We start from the raw sequence: 18,439 nt of genomic DNA, 5'->3' as shown, positions 1-18,439 counted from the left end.
TCCCCCGACTCAACCTCACCGGAGCCATCTAATATTGGAGGTGACCACTACAGGCAGGTTCTGCATGAGGACAGAGAGTGAAGATGCTCACTCTCTGTCCTCGTCCCTTCTTGCACATTTGTGGCTGTGACAGGAAAGGCTCTGTGAAGTAACCAAGCCTCAGTGTCCCCTGATGTCCTCAGGGTCCCCTCAGAGAAGGCATCCACTGTTTCTGCGTAATGGTTGCGGGGAGGGGGTCCCCTGCAAGGACCAGCTCTGGGCTCTGCCCGAGAGACCTTGTTACCTGGGAGACCCCGGACCACGTCGGTAACATCATCCCCGAGGTTCAGCAATCAATCAATCAATCAATCAATCGTATTTATTGAGCGCTTACTATGTGCAGAGCACTGTACTAAGCGCTTGGGAAGTACAAATTGGCTTCACATAGAGACAGTCCCTACCCAACAGTGGGCTCACAGAGAACCCAAAGGGGGAGACAGAGAACAGAACCAAACATACCAACAAAATAAAATAAGTAGGATAGAAATGTACAAGTAAAATAAATAAATAAATAAATAGAGTAATAAATATGTACAACCATATCGGACCGGGCCACTAATAATAATTGTGGCATTTGTTGGGCTCTTACAGTGTGCCGGGCACTGTACTAAGCGCTGGGATGGATACAATAATAATAGTAATGGCATTTGTTAAGCACTTACTATGTGCCAGGCGCTGTACTAAGCACTCAGATGCAGTCTCTGACCCACATGGGACTCACGGTCTCAATCCCCATTTTATAAATTTTACAGGTTCTTTACGGAGTAGGGGCTTCCTAACTGTACTTTTCCAAGACCACTGCATTTCCCTCTCCACTCCCAGGGAACACGATGTCACTGGGGAGGCAGGGGAACGGGAAAAGAGGACATGAAACAAAAGAAATCTGTGGACTGAAACTAACGTTACAAGACATAAAGGCATTGGAAAACGAATTTGTATGGGGCAGGGGACAAGCCAGTTGGAAGCAGTGCAACCTAGCGGTCAAAACGCAGACTTGCAAGTCTGAGGACCTCGATTCTCATCCGCGGTTTGCCCTTTGTCTACTGCATGACCTTGGGCAAGTCACTTATCTTCTCTGTGCCTCCGACTCTTTATCCGTAAAATGGGGATAAAATCTAATTCCCCCCTATAAATTATAATAATAATTATAGTATTGGTTAAACATTTTCTATGTGTAAAGCACTATTCTAAGCACTGGGATAGACAACAAGCTGATCAAGTCGGACAAGATCTCTGTCCCATTTGAGGTTCACCTTCTAAGTAGGAAGAAGAACAGGTACTGAGTCCCCATTTTACAGTTGAAGAAATAGAGGCACAGAGAAATGAAGTCGTTTCCCAAGGTCACATACCAAGCAAGTAGCAGAGGTTGATTTCGAACCCAGGTCCTCTGACTTTCCAGGCCCATGACTTTTCCACGAGGCTATTTGGACTCTGAGCCTTGTGTGGGACAAGGACTGTGTCCATCCTGATTATCTTTTATCTGCTCAGGCACCTAGTACAATGCTGGGCACACACTAAGTACTTATTAAATATTGTTGTTTCTGCTACTACTACTAGTACTACCAGTACTACTAGTACTACTAGTAGTAGTAGTTGGGACATATGATGAGACAAGAGCCATACGTTCCAACCCTTTACCTCAATCAATCAGTAGTATGTACTGAGCACTCACTCTATGCAGAGCACTGTTCTAAGCACTTGGAAGAATATAGTGCAATAGAGTTGGTAGATTTATTCAATTATATTAGTCTCTGTTTTCCCTCTCTAGACTGCAAGCGCATTGTGAGGAAGGAGTGTGTCTACCAACTCTATTTTACTGTATTCGTTCATTCGTATTTCTTGAGCACTTACTGTGTGCAACGCACTGTACTAAGCGCTTGGGGGAGCACAGTTTAACAGCATAAGCACTTAGTACAGTGCTCTGCATAGAGTAAACTCTCAATAAATGCCATTGATGATGATGATTATACTCTACCAAGCTCTTAATACAGATCTCTGCACACAGTAAGTGCTCAATAAATACCATTGATGATGATGATTGTACTCTCCCAAGCTTTTAGTACAGTGCTCCATATACAGTAAGCGCTCAACAAATACCATTGGTGATCATGTTTATACTCTCCCAAGTGCTTAGTACAGTGCTCCGCACACAGTAAGAGCTCAATAAATACCATTGATGATGATAATTGTACTCTCCCAAGTGCTTAGTACAGTACTCTGCACACCGTAAGCGTTCAATAAATACCACTAATGAAGTTGAGTGTACTCTACTAAGCTCTTACTACAGTGCTCTGCACACAGTGAGTGCTCAAGAAATTGCATTAGTTGATTGATAGATTCAATCTCTGCCCATAAGGAGAGTTATCTTTTAACCATCTCACACATCAAAGTTTCACCTATGCTCATTCATCAACTACTTTGTTAAGGAAATTGAAATCATCCAGCGGGGTCTCCCCTAAACTCCACCTCATCCCCTTTTCACCTCAATTCCCTCCCCTCCCGTAAGATGCTTTCCCAGGCATTTCTTAGGTGGGGATTTATTTTAATGGTATTTGTAAAGCACTCACTATGTGCCAGGCTCTGTACTATGCGCTTGGGTAAGTACAAGGTAATCAAGTTGGACAGAACCCATGTCCCCCTTGGGGCTCCCAGTTTTAATTCTCATTTGACGAATGAAGTAACTGAGGCCCAGAGAAGTGAAGTCACCTGCCCAGGGTCACACAAAAGATAAGTCGCAAGGCTGGAATTAGCACCCAGATCCTCCTGACTCCCAGGCCTGGACTTCTTCCACTTAATTTCCCAAATGCTCCGCAAGTTTTCATCCAATTGGTACTGGGAAAAAATAATGGTCAAGAGCTTGCATTTGACCTCTTTTCTCCGAACGGTTTCTGCCGTAGGACTGCTCGATCTCCTCTGGTTTCCAAGGCAATCCAGTTCACAACATATCTTCACTTTGTTCTCTAGTTTTCTGAAAGGAATAGCAGAAAACAAGGTGAAGCTACTCATTTAGTGAGGTTGGGTGGGGCTTAATCACCTTGAGAACAAGGTAGAAAACCCCATCCCCAGGGATGTTCCTGCCCATCCTGAGGTATTTATCCTGTATTGTACTTTGATTAAATTAGATGCTATACCTGAAACTCTGGTTTACTCAAAACCGAGCTGGCCTTGAGTAGCAGGGGAATCTCTGCCGCTCATCTGCCTCTCCCTACTAGTGCTAGAAGAAGAACTAGTAGTAAATTGTTATTATTATTATTATGGTATTTGTTAAGCGCTTCCTATGTACCAAGCACTGTTCTAAGGGCTGGGGCAGATACCAGTAATCAGGTTATCCCACGTCGGGCTCACAGCCCTAATCTCCATTTTGCAGATTAGGTAGATGAGGTACACAGAAGTGAAGTGACTTGCCCAAGGTCACACAGCAGGCAAGTGGCAGAGGCGGAATTAGAACCCACGCCCTCTGACTCCCAAGCCCGGGCTCCTGCCATTATTACAGTGCTCTGCACATATTAAGGGCTTAATACGTACGATTGAAAGAATGAATTAGGCCACGTTGATTCTCGTCTCGAACATATCCGCTCAAACACAACGTAGGGTCCGTGAAGTTTTTCTTTGATAGTATTCAATCTTCTCATCTTCCCAACCTTTCTTCCCTCCCTAACTGCCATCGTTAACTTCTCACTCCTATGTTTTGTTTTTTAAATGGAATTTGCTAATCGTTTACTAAGTGCCAGTTACTGTACTAAGGATTCCTTTAAATTCTGCTACTAGAGGAGCAGCATAGCCTAGTGGATAGAGCCCGGGCCTGTGAGTCACAAGGACGTAGGTTCTAATCTTGACTCTTCCACTCATCTGCTCTGTGACATTGGGCAAATAAGTTCACTTCTCTGTGCCTCAGTTACCTCATATATAAAATGGGGGTCAAGGCTGAGAGACCCTTGTGGGACACGGACTCTGTCCAACCAGATTAGTTTATATCTACTACAGTGCCTGACACATAGTAAGTGCTTAACAAATGCCATTAAAAATGCTCACCCCTCCCTTATATTAATTTTAATTGTATTACTAGTATTACCAAACACGCAGTATTGTACTCTCTCAAGAGCTTAGTACAGTGCTCTGCACTTAGTAAATTGCTTTGATTGATTGATTACTAATATTTAATTTAATGACTACCTGTCCCCACTAGACTACAGTCTACCTTCTTGATTTTAGGTATCATGTCTACCAACTCTAACTCTACCAACTCAAACCACAATGCTCTCCACACAGTAAGCACTCAATAAATACCACTGATGGATTTATTGATTGGACAGATATAGTGTATTTTGACACTTCTTGCACTCTCCTAAGAGCTAAATACAGAGCTCTGCACACATTAGGTTCTCAGTAAATCTTACCAACTAAATGATTCTGAAATATTTCTCAGGATGATTTTTCCCCAATCTTTACTCCTGTCTTCCTGTCTCAGACCTTTCCTTAGCTGCACAAGGCTCATCAGATTTGCCATTGCCTGGTCTCTACCTTCATCACCAATGGTACTTACTGAGCACATCCCGTGTGCAGAGCACTGAACTAAGCGCTTGGGAGAATACAATGCAAACGAGTTGGTAGACATATTTCCTGTCCACACTGAGCTTACAATCTAGAGGGAGAGACAGACATAAACACAAATAATTCATAATATATAATTTATAGTTATGTCTGTAAGTGCTGTAGGGCTGAGGAGGGGGGCGATTATCAAATGTTTAATGGTCACAGATATTAATGATCTTATCAGAGTGTGTCGTGACTTCCTTCTAATTCCCTTCCTCTTTCTCTAATGAAGCTCTGTAGGAAACCTCACCATGCCTCCATCTCATCTATCTCACTGCCAACCCCTCGCCCATGGCCTGCCTCTGGCCTGTAATGTCCTCCCTCAGATCTGACAGACAATGTCTAATCGAAGGCTCGTCTCCTCCAAAAGGCCTTCCCTGATTAAGCCCTCCTTTCCTCTTCTCCCACTCCTTTCTGTATCACACTGACTTTGTTCTCTGTTCTTCCCCCTTTCAGCCCCACAACATTTAAGTACACAACTGTAATTTATTTATATTAATGTCCGTCTCCTCCTTCCCCGCAGACTGTAAACTCGTCGTGTACAGGGAATGTTTCTCTTTACTGTTGTATTGAAATCTCCCAAGTGCTTAATACAGTGCTCTGCACACAGTAAGCGTGTAATATAATTGAATGTATAAATGAATGAAAGAAACTGTGTCATCTTGTTTCTGCTACACTCGGCTGACTCAATTTCAATATTGCTCTATCCGGTTTACTACAGTGCAACTTCACCTAATAATAATTACAGTATTTGTCAAGCGCTAACTCTGTGCCAAGCGCTATCCTAAATGCTGGGGTGGAGGCATGATAGTTCATTCATTCATTCATTCAATCGTATTTATTAAGCGCTTACTGTATGCAGAGCGCTACACTAGGCACTTGGAAAGTACATGTCAGCAGCATATAGAGACGGTCCCTACCCAGCAATGGGCTCGCAGTCTAGATTCAGTCAGATCCGGTCCCTGTCCAACACAGGACTCATAGGGAGAACAGGTATCGAATCCCCATTTTACTGATGAGGAAACTGAGTGTAGTGATTTGCCCAAGGTCACACAGCAGACAGGTGGCCCAGCTGGAATCAGAACCCAGGTCCTCTGTCTTCCATCCCGTGCTCTATCCACTAATCCACGCTGTCCAGAAAAGTTTAAACCATGCAGCAGGTGGAGCTAATAATAATAGTTGTGGTATTTGTTAAACACTTACTATATGCAAAGCACTGATCTAAGCACAGTGTTCGTCACATAGTGAGTGTTCAATGAATACTATTATTGATGAGACAAGATCATCAGGTCCTACATGGGCCTCCTGGTATAAGTCGTAGGGAGAACAGGGATTGAATCCCCACTGTGCAGCTGAGGGAAGTGAGGACCAGAGATCTGAGGTGACTTAATGATAATGGTATTTGTTAAACACTTACTATGTGCCAAGCACTGTTCTAAGCGCTGGGGTAGATACAAGGTAATCAGGTTGTCCCACGTGGATTCACAGTCCTAATCCCCCATTTACAGATGAGTTAACAGAGGCACAGAGAAGTGAAGTGATTTGCCCAGAGTCACCCAGTTGTCAAGTGGGAGGATTCAGGATTAGAACCCACGACTTCTGATTCCCAAACCCGGGCTCTTTCCACTGAGCCACGCTGCTTCTGTTTCTCGACATTCCCAATGTCACACAGCGGGTAAGCGACGTTGGGAGTGGGGCGAATGTCAGATGTCCAAAAGTCACAGATTCAAGTGTATAGACAACACGGAAGGGAGAGGGAAAAAGAGGGCTTAATTGCGGAAGGCCTCACGGAGGAGATGTGAGCTTGATACGCTTTGACTCTGGAGAGAGTGGTGGTCTAGCCTGTAAGGAGAAGGAGGGCGAGGGTTCCAGGCTAGGGGGAAGACCGGGGAACGGGGTCGGCGGTGACATAGACGAGATCGGGGTCCAGTGAATAAGGTGAAGCTAAAGGAGCAGAGTGTGCGGGCTGGGTAGATGATCAGAGAAGTGGGGTAGGAGGGGGTGAGCTAACTGAGTACCTTAGACAGCATGACTCAACAGAGAAGCAAAAACATCGAGCACAAACTCCTCACTCTCGGCTTCAAGGCTCTCCATCACCTCGCCCCCTCTTACCTCACCTCCCTTCTCTCCATCTACAGCCCAGTCTAAACCCTCCGCTTCTCTTCCGCTAACCTCCTCACTGTACCTCGTTCTCGCCTGTCCCGCCGTCGACCCCCGGCCCACGTCCTCCCCTGGTCCGGAATGCCCTCCCTCCGCACATCCACCAAGCTAGTTCTATTCCTCCCTTCAAAGCCCAAATGAGAGCTCACCTCCTCTAGGAGGCCTTCCTCCTCCTCCTCCCCATCCCCCCCGCCCTTCCTCCTTCCCCTCCCCACAGCACATATATATATATATATATTTGTACAGATTTATTACTCTACTTATTTTACTTGTATATATTTACTATTCTGTTTATTTTGTTAATGATGTGCATCTAGCTTTATTTCTATTTATTCTGATGACCTGACACCTGTCCACATGTTTTGTTTTGTTGTCTGTCTCCCCCTTCTAGACTGTGAGCCCATTTTTGGGTAGGGACCGTCTCTATATGTTGCCAACGTGTACTTCCCAAGCGCTTAGTACAGTGCTTTGCACACAGTAAGCGCTCAATAAATACGACTGAATGAATGAATGAATGAAAGCAGCATGGCTCTGGAAAGATCCCGGGCTTTGGAGTTCTAATGTCGTGGGTTCTAATGTCGGCTCCGTAACCTGTCAGCTATGTGACTTGGGCAAGTCATTTCACTTCTCTGTGCCTCAGATACCTCATCTGTAAAATGGGCATGAAGACTGTGAGCCCCACTTGGGACAACCTGATTGCCTTGTATCTCCCCCAGAGCCTAGAACAGTGCTTGGCACATAGAAAGCACTTAACAAATACTCTTATCATTATTATTATTATTATTAAAACGGTGGTGAGGAGTTCCTGTCTGATGCGGAGGTGGATGGGCAACAACTGCCGGTTCTTGAGGTGTGGGAAGACATGAACTGAACGGTTAGTTGAAACAAACAGTAAGCGCTCAATAAACACACTGGTTAACTGGTTGATCTCCAGAACTCTCCGCAACCACACACACACTCACACACAGACATTCACACACACTCCAAATCTTGCCCCCTTTTCCCCTCTCCTTCCCTCCTGCACCGAAACTCACCTCCTCGGTCCCAAGGCTGGGATTAGGCCTTCTCCTATCCGGGTGCGTGCCTGGGTCCTGATGGAGATTTCCGGGAAGGATAAAGACTCAAAAGCATCCTGAGCCCCTCTGAGACTGTTCGGGAACCCCCCCCCCCCACACACACACACAAGGATTTCCCCTCAGAAAAAGTAGCTGGTACCCCTTGGGACCTTGAGCAGGAGGCCCATTCAGGGTGCCGGGAAAAGCTAAACTCCCCCCGGCTAGGTCCTGTGCAGCAATGACCCATACTCCCCGTGGATTAATTTGGAGTTTCCCCATGGGAATTCCCTCTGCGTCCTCTTCAGCCAACATAATTAGGCAGAAGCAGAGTGGCCTAATGGACTGAGCACGGGCCTGGAAGTCAGAAGGACCTGGGTTATCATCATCCTGACTCTGCTACTTGCCTGCTGTGTAACCTGGGCCAAGGCATTTTAATTCTCCGTGCCTCAGGTCCCTCATCTGTAAAACGGAAATTAAGACGTTGAGCCCTATGTAGGGTAGGAGCTGTATCCAACCAGACTATCTTGTGTTTACCCCAGCGCTTAGAATAGTGTCTGGCACACAGTAGGCACTTAGCAAATACCATTTGCTATTATTATTACCACCAATAATAATGATATTTGTTAAATGCTTCCTCTGTGATAGTCACTGTTACACTGTCAGAGAATGTGTCCGTTATATTGCTAAATTGTACTCTCTCAAGCACTTAGTACAGTGCTCTGCAAACAGTAAGCACTCACTAAATTCCATGGGCTGATTGTTCTAAACACTGTTCTAAACATTTCCCCATTTTACAGATCAAGGGAATGAGGCACAGCAAAGTTATATGACTTGCCCAAGATCACGCAGCAGGGACTGCCAGGTCCATGCTCTAGCCACTAAACCACGTTGCTTCCATGCTTTATGCCACAAAGCCAAAGACCAGTAGACAGTTGTCAGAGTTGGCATTTCTGGAGCTGCTGAGAATTCGTTGCTCTCACATTAATCAGACATTTTCAGGATTCCTTCCTTTCTAGACTGTAAGCCCGTTGTTGGGTAGGGGTCGTCTTTGTATGTTGACAACTTGTACTTCCCAAGTGCTTAGTACAGTGCTCTGCGCACAGAAAGAGCTCAATAAATATGATTGAATGAATGAATACTTCTTGCACCCCACAAATCACCTCTTGTGTGGTAGCTGTACAGAAGGTATCTGTCTTCTGTAGAGAAGCAGTGTGGCTTACTGGAAAGAGCACAGGCTTGGGAGTCAGAGGTCATGGGTTCTAATCCTGACTGAGCCACTTAGCTGTGTAACTTTGGGCAGATCCGTTAACTTCTGTGTGCCTGTTACTTTATCTGTAAAATGGGGATTAGGACTGTGAGCCCCACGTGGGACAACCTGGTTACCTTGTATCTACCCCTGTGCTTCTTACATAGTAAGCGCTTAACAAATTCCATAATTATTATTATAACTATTATTAAAGAGGGTGCCTGTGCCATCCTATCTGTGCCACTCTGAGGCAACCAGAGAAGCAGCATGACAGAGCACAGAAGAACAGAATTAGCAGAAAAGTTTCCAGCCCATAAACAATCAATAGTATTGACTGAGCGCTTACTGTGAGCAGAGCACTATATTAAGCTCTCGGGCGAGTCCAATAAAACAGAGTTGGTAGACCCGTTCCCTGACCACAGTGAGCTGACAGTCTTGAAGGGGAGACAGGCATTAAAGTAATCACACAATCAACGGTATTTATTGAGCGCTTACTATGTGCAGAACGCTGAGCTAAGCACTCGGGAGAGTCCACTAAAACAGAGTTGGTAATGGCCCACAGTGAGTTTAGCACCTAAAAGGTCTATTGGAAGGGGACATTTCGCTGACAGATACAATCCCTGCCTTCCAGGTGCTGATAGTACAGTGTCGATGACAAAAGTCCTTGGGGAGAGATTCAAGGGATTTTTTTGTCATCTCTCCCTCTTCCAATCACTTCCTTGTCTTGAACCCTCTGACCCATTGATGGACGTGAGAGGAAATGGTCGCAAAGAGGGGAAGGACAGAGCTAGGAAGAAGGCTCGCTTGCATCGTTGGGAGTGATTTACCAGTCCCTCTTAAACTGGAAACTGGTTATGGGCAGGAAATGTGTCTGCCAATTTTGTTGTTCCATACTCTTCCGAGTTCTAAGTGCAGCGTTCCGCGCACATTCATTCATTTCTTCATTCATTCAATCGTATTTACTGAGCGCTTACTGTGTACAGAGTACTGGACTAAGCACTTGGAAAGTACGGTACAGCAGTAAGGAGAGACAATCCCTGCCCACAGAGGGCTTACTGTCTAGAGGGGGAGATTGGCATTAGTCTAAATAAATATATTACAGATATGTACAGATTGCAGATATTTAATTGCACACAGTAAAGACTCAGTGAATACCATTGATGGACTGATTGAAGAGGGGGAAATATGGATGGTAAGCGCTCAGTAAATACCACCGATGGATAGGCTGCCAATAGAGAAGGTGGGCAAGGAAGGTGGGCCATAAAGAACCCAGAATCCTGGGTATCCTGATGCTTGGAGACACCCCAAGTCCATCTTTCATCCACTGGATTAATACACGTACAGCCTGTGATTGGAGTGAGGCCTGATTTAGTAGGCTGTTACCTCAGAGATCAGAGTCCTGGTCTTCTGAGATCCTCCTGGTCTGAAAGCCCAAAGTTAGAGAATCCCAGTCCAGACAGGGCACGGAGCCAATCCCTTAGGCATTGAGAAACACGGCAGCTAAAGGAGGAACGAAGTGGTAGATTTATAGGGGAGAGACGGTCTGGGTCTTAAGCACTTTTCCACTTGGAGCGGGAGGCAACGGGAGGAACTGGGATATGTTCTCTTTCTGACACTTTTCCTCAGGCCGCTGTGACCCCAGCGAGGTATAGAGGGGAGAACCCCGCATCTGGAAATCCCAGAACCCCCAGGTAAGTCAGGCACCAGGAGGGAGACGGCACGGTCTGGGAGTCTAAGAAGCAGCGTCTGTCTTTTGTGTAAACTTAGGCAAGTCGCTCATTGTGAACATAGAATGTGTTTATTTTTATGCAGTACGCTTCCAAGTGCTTAGTACAATACTTTGCACCTAGTAAACGCTCAATAAATGCGATTGAATGAATGAATGAATGAACGAATGAATGAATGGGCCTCAGTTTCATTAGCTGTCGAAAGAGGATGAAATGCCTGTCTTTCTTCCCTCATAGGCTGTGAACCCTGTGTGAGATAGGGACTGAGTCTGATCTGATTGTATTGCGCTTGGCACACAGTAAGTGCTCAACAGATACCACAATTATTATCATTATTATTATTATAATTATTATTAATCAGTACCACAACAAGGAGTCTTTCAGGACAAGACGGGATTCACATCCGTTCAAGGAAAACATTCCGATGCCTCGCTGAGTGTGTCAAGTACCTCCCTCGCTAGGAAGAGATTCCCTAAGACTCATATTCTGCTGGAGCCAAGTGGGAACGGATGTATTTCTGCTTTCCCCAAGCGCAGTGAGAGTCACAGGGTCCTCCTGATTTTTTCCAAGCTGGGCCCTTCCCCTGTGGAATCCCCCTATCTCATCCACGGAGTCCGGCGCTCCTCGGACACAGTCTGGTGCCAATGACCCTATGCCGTAGACATAGAGAGTGTCCCAAGACCATGAAAGCCCAGTCTGAAACCTAGAACTGACTTCAATCAATCGATGGGATCAGATTTATGGAGCACGTATTGTGTGAAGAACACTATTCTAAGTGCTCAGTACAATCCGACTTTAGTGCCAGTTCAAATCTGCCCAGTACTAATCCAGGGTCCTTAAAGCTGAAATGGAATTTTTCAGGATTCTTTGATGGATGCGGAAAATGCAGAACTTCAGAAGAGAAGATCAGCGGTTTCAGACGCAGGGTCCAGCAGCTACCTGGCTTCCACGTAACCCACTCACTAAGCAGTTAGACCCTAGAACAGAAATCCCCTTAGAGTCTGGAATATTGCTGGCTGCCTCTCTCCTCCTCAACTCCCCCTTATCTCTTGGATCTCTTCCAGTCTGCTCCTCCTCTTCTTCCTCCTCCTTCTCCACCTCATTGTCCTTCCTTCTTCTCTTCCTCCTCCTTCTCCTTCCCCTCCTCCTCTTCCTTCTCCTCCTTCTCCCTCATTGTCTTTCCTTCTTCTCTTCCTTTTCCTTCTCCTCCTCCTCCTTCACCTCATCCGCTTCCTTCTGCTCCTCTCTCACTCTTCCCCCTGCTCCTCCACCTCATTCCCTTGCTTCTCTTCTTCCTCCTCCACCTTATAGTTCTCTTCCTCCTCCTCCTCCTCCTCCTCCTCTCTTCCTCCTCCTCCTCCTTAATCTCGTCCTATTCCTCCTCCTCCTCATCCTCCTCTTCTTGTTTCTTCCCCTTTTCTTTCTCCTTTTTTTCCTTCTTTCTTTCTTTCCTTCTTTCTTTCTTTTTTTCCTTCTTTCTTTCTTTCTTTCTTTCTTCCTTCCTTCCTTCCTTCCTTTCTTTCTTTCTTTCTTTCTTTCTTTCTTTCTTTCTTTCTTTCTTTCTTTCTTTCTTTCTTTCTTTCTTTCTTTCTCCTTTTCTTCCTCTTCCTCCTTCTCCTCCTGCTCCTAAACTTCGTCTTCTTCTTTCTCCTCCTCCTCTTCTTTCTTCGTCTCCTCCTCCTTTTCCTTTTCCTCCTCCTTTTCCTTTTCCTCCTCCTCTTACCATCCTCCACCTCCCCTTCTTCCTCTCCATTCCCCCTGCTTCCTTCCCTCCTTCTCCTCCTCCTCCTCTTCCTTATTTTTCTCCTTCTCTTTCTCTTCCTCCTTCTCTTCATTCCCTCCCTCCTTCTCCTCCTCCATTTTACATTTGGGCAGGACCAGAAATCATTGGAAATCTCTTGATATCCCGTGTGTGTGTGTGTGTGTGTGTGCGCGCGCGTGTGTGTGTGCGCGCGCCTGTGTGTTTGGCAGGTATGGGTTAGTTGTGTGTGTGTGTGACTGTGGTGTGATCGTTGTGTATTTGAAAAAGGTGTGGGGGTGTATGTATGTTTATGTGTGTGACAGTGGTATAAGGTGTGTGTATGCTGTATGTGTGTGTATAACAGTGGGCTGAGGAGTGTGTGTGTGGGTGGGTGTGTGTGAGAGAGAGAAAGACAGTCGAGTGAGGGTTCTGTGAGTGTGTGTGTGTGTCTGTCAATCTGTGTGTTGGACAGGGATGGGATGGTTGTGTGTCGGTATGACCGTGGTGTGATTGGTGTGTTTGAAACAGGTGTGTGGGATGTATGTTTATGTGTGTGACAGTGGTATGAGGCGTGTGTGTGTTGCATGTGCCTGTATAACAGTGGGCTGAGTTGTGTGTGTGTGAGAGAGAAAGACAGTGTAGAGTGGTGTGTGCATGCGTGCGTGCGTGTGTGTGTGTTTGCGTGTGTGTGTGTTGCACAGGGATGGGATGCCTGTGTGTGGGTATGACTGTGGCGTGATGGGTGTGTGTTTGAAACAGGTGAGGAGTGTATGTTTATGTGTGTGACAGTGGTTTGAGGCTTGTGTGTCTATGTTGTATATGTGTGTATAACAGTGGGCTGAGGTGTGTGGGTGTGTGTATGTGTGTGAGCGAGAGAGACAGAGAGAGAGAGAGAAAGGTAGGAGTAAGACAGTGATATGGGGTGCTCCCGTGCTTTTCTACAAATGCCCTGGAGTTCAATCTGGCCACGGATCAAGGCAGGATCAGAGGCCTACGGTCCCCATCTCCTGTCCGAGGTGCCAACGGACAGGTGTCCTCGTCCCAGCCCTGTTCTGACAGACTACCGCCCCTCCCTCAACCTAGACAACCCGAAAACTCTTCCTCGACAATCTCCCAGACTCACCGGATCACTCTCCTTTCCTAAAACGCCAGAGTGCTGGGTCAGTGCTGCATTCATTCATTCAATCGTATTTATTGAGTACTTACTCTCAATAAACTGAAAACACTGTAAGCTTTTACTGTGTGAGTAGCACGGTACTAAGCGTTTGGGAGAGGACAATGCAACAATAAACAGACACATTCCCTGCCCGCAACGAGCTTAGAGTCTAGAGATAGCGAGGGTATCGGCTAAATGCTTACTATGTATCTAGCACTGTACTAAGCGCTGGAGTAGATACAGGATCACCAGGTTAGACACAGTCCCTGTCCCATATGGGACACATAGTCAAAGAGCGAGGGAGAAGAAGGATGGAATCCTCATTTTATAGATGAGGAAATTGAGACACAGAGAAGTGCAGTAACGCATCCCACCTCTGCTGTTTGCTGGCTGTGTGAACTTGGGCAAGTCACTGAGCTTCACTGGGCTTCAGTCTTCCCATTAGTAGAATGGCTATTCAATACCTGTTCTCCTTCGTACTGAGATTTTGAGCCCTGTGTGGGACAGGGAATTTGTCCAACCTGAGTGTAGCAGCATGGCCTACTGGATAGAGCCTGGGGCTGGGAGTCCGAAGGACGTGTGTTCTAATCCCGGCTCCGCCACCTGTTTGCTTTGTGACATCCAGCGGTTCTTTTGTGACATACCTTCCCCGCCGAAGATCGCCTGCTCCTATATCTTCACTTCACTTTTCTGGGCCTCAGTTACCTCATCTGTAAAATGGGGATTAAGACTGTGAGTCCAATGTGGGACAGGGACTGTGTCCAGTCCAATTATCTTGTACCTACCCTAGTGCTTAGTACAGTGCTTGGCATACAGCAAGCATTTAACAAATAGCATTATTATTATTATTATTATTATTATTATTATTATTATTATTATTATTATTATTAACATTATTACCCCAGGGTTTAGGGCAGTGCTTGGCAAATGCCATGGTTATCATTACTATTAGTGATGTTGGATGACAAAGGGAAAGACAGGACCCCTTCCTTTTGTAAAAAATGATATTTTTTAAGCGCTTACTCTGTGCCAGGCACTATACAAAATAATCAGGTTGGACACAGTCCACATCCCAAATGGTGCTTATCATCAATCCCCATTTTACAGATGAGGTAACTGAGGCAAAGAAGTTAAGGGACTTGTCCAAAGTCACACAGTAGACACACCTCCAGACTGGAAACTCCTTCAATCAATCTTTCAATAAATGGTATTTACTGAGTTCTTACTATGTGCAGAGCATTTGAGAATGTACAGTGCAACAGAATTAGCAGGCACATTTCCTGCATATAATGAGCTTACAGGAGCTTACTGTCTAGAGGGGGTAAGGAACATGTCTACCAACTCTGTTTTATTGTACTCTCCCAAGAGTTTAATACTTAATACTTAATCCTCTGCTTAAGAAGAGCAGCATGGCTTCGTGGATAGAGCATGGGCTGGGGAGTTAGAAGGTCATGATTTCTAACCGCTGCTCTGCCACTTGTCTGCAGTGTAACCTTGGGCAAGTCACTTCATTTATCTGGGCCTCAGTTACCTCATCTGTTAAATGGGGATTGATACTGTGAGCCCCATGGAGGACAGGGACTGTTTCCAACCTGATTAACCTGTATGTACCCCAGGGCTTAGAACAGTGCTTGCCACATAGCAAGTGCTTAACAAGTACCATTATCATCATCATTAATATCACCCTAAGTACTCAATAAATACTCCTGATTGATTGATTTCCTCAATGGAACCTGAGAAATATCCCTTTATTCCCAATCAGGAGCCAGCCGGTGTGCCCCAGGGCACAGCCAATCTCTCTGCCGGGTTCAAATTCCAGTTCATGGAGTTTTCCAGCATCCGGGAGCTGCAGCTGGTCCAGGCCGAGCTGTTCCTCCTGGTCTACCTGGCGACCCTGAAGGGGAATTTCCTTTTCGTCACCGTCACCGCTCTCGACCGGCGCATCCACAGCCCCATGCACTTCTTCCTCAGGCACCTGTCCGTCCTCGACCTCTGCCTCATCTCTGTCACCGTCCCCAAATCCATCCACAACTTCCTGACCGACCGTAGAGAAATCTCTCTCCCAGGCTGTGTGATCCAGGTTTGTCAGTGATCATGTTCTACGAGTCAGAGCTGTTCGTCCTCATGGCGATGTCCTACGACTGCTACGCTGCCACCTGCCACCCACTGCGCTAAGAGGCTGTCATGGACTCAGGGACCTGTGGGAAGATGGCCGCCGCCTCGTTGCTGGCGGGTGTTCTGATTGGCTCCCTGAACTCTGTTGGCGCTTTCTCCCTCCCCTTCTGCGGGCCCATGGACATTCAGAGGTTCTTCCGCGACGTCCCTTCCCTTCTGAAGATCTCCTGCTCCGAGAGACACTTAATGGAGGATGTCACCCTGGCCTTGGGTTCCTTCCTGGGGTCCTTCTGCCTAGGGTTGATCGCTTCCTCTTACGCGCTCGTCATCCCTGCTGTGCTGAAAATGTCGTCCGCTGAGGGCCGGGCCAAAGCCTTCTCCACCTGCCTGCCTCACCTAGTCGTGGTGGTTCGTTTTGTCTTAACTGTGATCGTCGCCCACCTCAAGCAGCTCTCGAACACACCCTCGACCCACGTCCTGCTGCTGTCCATGTTCTACACCGTGGTGCCCCCCTCCCTAACCCCTCTCATGTACAGCCTAAGGAACCTAAGGGCTCCCTGGGGAAGATAGTAGGGGGGAAATTTTCTCCCAAGGGATAAAGGGATCCTCTGCGTCTTCTGAAACAGTGTCTGCCCCATTTCAGAGGGACGTTCTCCGTGGCTCCTTTCTACAACACACTAGGTCTCTGCTCTGGATATTCTAACGGGAACCCGCCATACGTTAATCAAACGCTCAGTGATATTTATCAAGCACTTACTATGTGCAGAACACTGTATTAAGTGCTTGGGAGTGAACGATACGATATTCCTTATTAAATGCAGGGACACACAAAAATAATCAAGTCGGACAAAGTCCCTGTCCCTCATGGGCCTCACAAGGTAAGGGGAAGGGAGAACAGAGATTGAATCCCCATTTTACGGATTAGAAAACTGAAGTACTATTATAATAATGATGGAATTTGTTAAGAGCTTACTAGGTGCGAAGCACTGTGCTAAGCGCTGGGGTGGATACAAGACTTATCAGGTTGTCCCAGGTGGGGCTCACAGTCTTAATCCACATTTTACAGATGAGGTGCCTGAGGCCCAGAGACGTTAAGTGATTTACCCAAAGTCAGACAACAGACATGCGGCAGAGCCGGGATTAGAATCCACGACCTCTGGCTCCCAAGCCCGGGCTCTTTCCACTGAGCCACTCTGTTTCTTTTATATGTTAAGTGACTTGCCCAAGGTCGCACAGCAGGCACGGGGTGGAGCCAGGATTAGAATTTAGGTCTCTGGACTCCTAGTTTCTCACTCCCTGTGCCTTAACTTTCTCATCTTCCAAATGAGGATTTACTATCTGTTCTCCCTCTTGCTTACACTGTGAACCTCTCGTAGGACAGAGGTGAGTCTGACCTGATTATCTTGTATTTATCCTAGCTGTTAATAATCATAGTAATAACAATTAATAAAGATGGTATTTGTTAAGAGCTTACTATGTCCCTAGTACTGTTCGATACCAATACCAAGTGGCTCTTTTTGTCTCAACTGTGATCGCCGCCGACCTCAAAGCGCTCTCGGACTCCCCCCAGACCCTGAGACTCTCTGGTGTCCGTGTTCTATACCGTGGTGCCCCCCGCCCAGAACCCCCTCCTCTAGCCTGAGAAACCGAGACATGATACCACAGTCCACAATACCAAGTGGAGACACTTGGTGTACATTATGTATTTCCAGAGATGGGAGGAGGGAAACGGGTCAATAGTGCAGTGAGATGCAGAAACGGTTTGTTTGAAATGGGAGGAGGGAGATGGCTCAATAGTGCAGTGAGATGCAGAAAAGATTTGTTTTTTTTTTTAAATTCCCAACTCTGTAAATAGGATCAACCAAATAGCCACCTCTATTCTATATTTATTTATAGGCATCATATTCATTCATTCATTCATTCAATCATCTTTATTGAGCACTTACTGTGTGCAGAGCACTGTACTAAACGCCTGGGAAATGCAGGTTGGCAACATATAGAGACAGTCCCTACGCAACAATGGGCTCACAGTCTAGAAGGGGTAGACAGACAACAAAACAGAACATGTGGACAGGTGCCAAGTCATCAGAATTAATAGAAGTAAAGCTAGATGCACATCATTAACAAAATAAATGGACAAGTAAATATGTACAAGTAAAATAAGTACAGTAATAAATCTGTACAAATATATGTACAAGTGCTGTGGGGAGGGGAAGGAGGTAGGGAGGGTGGGATGGGGAGGAGGAGAGGAAAACGGGGACGCTGTCTGGGATGGCCTCCAGGAGGAGGTGAGCTCTCAAGCATGGCGGATGTGAGGAGGGAGGGCATTCCAGGCCAGGAGGAGGGCGTGGGCCGGGGGTCTACTGGGGGACAGACGAGAACGAGGTACAGTGAGGAGGTTAGCGGCAGAGGAGCGGAGGGTGCGGGCTGGGCTGTAGAAGGAGAGAAGGGAGGTGAGGTAGGCGGGGGCGAGGTGATAGAGAGCCCTGAAGCCGAGAGTGAGGAGTTTTTGCTTGATGCGCAGGTTGACTGGCAGCCACTGGAGATTTTTGAGGAGGGGAGTAACATGCCCAGAGCCTTTCTGCACAAAGACGATCCTGGCAGCAT

The sequence above is a fragment of the Tachyglossus aculeatus genome, chromosome 24 (assembly GCF_015852505.1).
Source record: "Tachyglossus aculeatus isolate mTacAcu1 chromosome 24, mTacAcu1.pri, whole genome shotgun sequence".
In the NCBI taxonomy this organism is placed as follows: domain Eukaryota; kingdom Metazoa; phylum Chordata; class Mammalia; order Monotremata; family Tachyglossidae; genus Tachyglossus; species Tachyglossus aculeatus.
The sequence above is the reverse complement of the archived record's forward strand: the minus strand, read 5'-3'. Positions refer to the sequence as shown.